The sequence below is a fragment of the Dysidea avara genome, chromosome 2 (genome assembly GCF_963678975.1).
Source record: "Dysidea avara chromosome 2, odDysAvar1.4, whole genome shotgun sequence".
Lineage (NCBI taxonomy): Eukaryota > Metazoa > Porifera > Demospongiae > Dictyoceratida > Dysideidae > Dysidea > Dysidea avara.
Genome location: NC_089273.1, coordinates 41,320,250 through 41,324,502, shown reverse-complemented (window position 1 = coordinate 41,324,502; position 4,253 = coordinate 41,320,250).

Below are 4,253 nucleotides of genomic sequence, written 5' to 3'. Positions count from 1 at the left end.
GTAGTACAAACTTGTAAATTTGGTCCAATAATAAGACTTTTCCCCTACTGACTATTGGCTAAAATCTCGTAAGTGTATTCTAATGCTTTTGCGCACTCAAATGGAATACCCTAAAAACTACTTGCAGTAAAGTAATAGTTGGAGTACATTACATAGAACTAAGTTCCAAGTAAGAAAACATCGTTGCTTCCACCAATAATAGTGCTTTCCCTCATAGGAGACAAGGAGTCAAGCGCCTGGTTTAACGCGCAGGCGACGCAGCGCATTTGAATTGGTTGCTATGAGCTACAAACCGGCCTTACTAGTTTCTGGGCTCGCAAATAAGTTTTACGAGTGGTAACTAACGAGTTACTGGTTGTCAGGCACTGAAAAGGATGGCGTTATATGGAAAACTGTATTCAATAACGAAGGCACGTAAGAAAAAATCCCTTTTTATTTTTCCTGTTTTACTACCGTCTAACACAATCCCGGTGAGCATTTGTGTGTGTGCTAAGTAGTTTCGCTGTACATTAATTAATTAATTAATTATTTATGACGTCACTTATTATTATTATTACTTGGTTATGTAACTATTAATTAGCAAAGCCCACCAGGGGCAACACGCTAATGTCCATTACAATTACACACAATACCAATCAGATTGTTCTTAAGGTATTCCATTTGAGTATTAAAATGCGCAAAAGCATTAGAATACACTTACGAGATTTTAGCCAATAGTCAGTAGGGGAAAAGTCTTATTATTGGACCAAATTTACAAGTTTGTACTACTGTCAAATCACTGATACTACGCTGTGTGGTCTGTTATTTAGTGACTAGTCCATAAGTGGTGACTTACTATTTGTAGCTACTGTACAAGCATTGTTTAGCTATTAAAAAGGTAGCAAAACAAAATTTCTATGATAAAAGACTATGTTTACTGTGCTCAGGATCGAGTAAGGGGCACCAAGAAATAGTTTTTCATATAGAGCAGTCGTTCTTATAAGACTTGTTTGTGTTTCATGTGTATGCAGCTTCTGTAGACATATCAGTACTGTGCATGTTGTACACTAATGATGCAGACACATGTGTCATAAGATAAATAATATACTTTGAACATTTGCTTTTACCATATGCTTGCAGCACTAGATGTGCGACTGCTGGTCAAGACAAATCTATTGTAGATAACATGGCTTATAGCTACTATAGCATTCAAACCAATATTGTTAACACTGAGTAATAATGACTACAATAGCAGTGCAAATGTAGATGTAATGAGCTATTCAATTTGTGGTGTTAGTGAAGTTTGTACTAAGATTCTGTCTTATAGCAGTGCTGCCTGTTCACGTCCCAAAACAAACCCAAAGATTCACTCGCAAACAACTATAAACTTGTTGCTAACTACTCGCATAACAATAGTCTATATATCGCATACATACAGTATGCTATAGGATACTAATGTAATTATGTTCTAGTTAAATGTCTGTTGTTACATATAGCTTGTAATGTATGACTGTGTACAGTACGTATGTATGATGACTTACGATATGTGACTGTCTCAGCGAATACCTGTCTAGTTCGCACAAGCATGAGTATTTAGAAAATAGAAATTTTAAAATAATCCGTAAAATTACACATGCTACAAGAAAAAATATGCAAGTTTTTATCGGGCCAGTACTCAAAGAAGGAAGATTCAAATCAATTAAACTATGCACCATCTTTGTTTTAGAATCTTCCAATGGTTTGTGTGTCACGTGAGTTTGTTTACAGAGCAGTAGACATAAACAAAGTTATTGCTGTTTTTTTCAACAAAACCACCTTCATACCCTTATGCACAGGTGAATGCAAGGCAAAAACTATACCTTAGTTGGTCTGCCAATCCATGGTGAACATTGTAAGCCAAATTTTAACTTTGTAGACTAATCCAAATGGAAGTTACAGGGTATGACTGCGAATGCAAGCGCCTGTAGTTTATTTTTAGTTTAGTCACCGTACAAATTGATTTCCTTGTTCTTCCTACTTTCTAGCACTGTAATTCCAAAACTACTCACCACAGGAGGCTGAAATTTTGGTGAACCATTTCTTGGACTATGCAGATAATGCTGAGAAATAAAATAAAAATATTTGGAGGTTGTGCGAACTAGACAGGTTTTCACTGAGATGGTCACATATGTGATTATTGTATGTACATTCAGTAAAATTAAGTAGTGGATATCATTCAATCTTTCTTTAATAATGTTACTCTGTGTTGTGTTGGCCGGTCCATCTGTAATGTTATAATTTTTATAGCATACTGTAGTATTGTTACTAGGTTTTACTGAGAATAAAGCAGATGGGGTTGATAATGGTCCTATTCAGTGTCATACTGTACATGGTATTGGGGACGTTAGCTTTATATAAGTTGACCATATAATATTATTAATTGTGTACACCGAGCACAGAGTTGACACTTGTTTTCTGTGTAATAGTGTTGTGAGCCGGTATGGAAAAACTGATTAACTGGTATTGTCTTTTTCCCACTTACTTGGTAGACTTCTGCTGACAAGTGATAATGTCATAGCATAACCTCAAAGCATGTGTAAATGCTGTGTAACAACAAAATAATATTTAGGCAATTTGCAGTTGTCAATTTGGCAAAATACACACTATTTAATTTTTATTAAATTTACTGGTAAATTGGCTCTACAATGTTGCAGATGTTGTAGGCTGACAGAAGGATGAATTTGTATCCTGAATGTTTGTTGTGCTGAAATGTCTGCCTTGTAGATTGTGTTCAGTCACAGTGAGCTGTCCACTGATCCCTTTCATAGGGTTAGATCATCCGATGCGCAATCAAATATCTGGATTGGATCATGTGTGCGATGGATCAATTAGTTCACGTTGAAGTGTTTTAACTTAGTCCTGCTATATACACTCAATTGTTTTGTGAGCCACACCCACTTATCGTTATCATGTACAGGGTGTGTATCTCGAAGTAATACAGTAAACCTTTGATTTCTTTAGGATGTCATATCAAGTTACACATACAGTGTTGACAATGTCATCAGTGGACTGCTTATTGCAAACTACAAGGGTTATTGAAACTTAATGCTGAGTAGATACCTGACCAACTAACACATTAAAAGTGACTATAGGTATTGCATCATCGCTTTGAGATATGCATATGCACAGGCTATATACTGAAGTAGGATACTCTCCTCTCTTTATATATTATGAACTCTTGCTAGTGGCCATGGGCTTGGCTCCATGTAAGCTCACAGACAGTATCAAACATAAGATTCATGCAGACTGTAATACTCTAATTGATAAATGAATACAAGCAGCGTCTTACAATTAGAGTGAATTTGTTAGTTTGTGCGTAAAATCACTGATACAAGCAGTTTTTCTTATAAATAATACTTGTTCGTGTTTCATGTATACAGCTTTTCTAGACATATCAGTACTGTCCATTTGGTGCATATAGGCACACATGTCAGAGAATGATAGTATAGCTTTGAGCATCTTATTTAAAGATCACTTTCACCATACCTTGCAGCAGTTTGAATGTGTGACTACTGGTTAAGACCAATCTATTGTAGATACACTTTTCTGTACACTTCGTAGAATGAAATTAATTTGTGTATGAACATGGCTTATAGCTACCATAGCAAATAAACCTATCACTTTACAATTATATTGGAGTACTGATGGCTACAATAGCAGTGCTAATGTAAATGTATTGAGCTAGTCATTTTGGGAGTGGGTAGCCATGTTGGTAGTGTGCATACTAAGATTCTATCATATAAACTATTGGCATATAGCTTATAATGTATGTGGACAGTATAGATCCTCGCTAACCCAAACTCCTGTAATCTAATCCCAACAGTAGAAATGACTGTTCTATTAGGGTATTTTGAGAACAAGTGTTTGTTCTATTACAGTATTTCAATAGGGTTCTGTATATGTGACCGAATTTTACAAAACAAGGCTTCCAGACGCATCCACTTTTATGACTTTGAAGTACCATAACGTGATGTCGCAGTAAGCCATTAGTCTCAAAGTTTGACCTGGTATTGTACTATCAAGAGTTAATAATAGTGGAGGGGAGAGTGTCTAACGCTCTATAGGGCTGTATAAAATGAGCGCGTTTGAGCTAAAGGGCTTCAGCAATCTTAACAAGCGACGTGTTAACGCATTCAATTATGGTTACGCGGCCGGCGCAATACTCATTCAGAAAAGAGTGTATCGATAGCAGTTCACGTGAGAAGCGAGTGTTATAAAATGGCGTCCGTTCATGG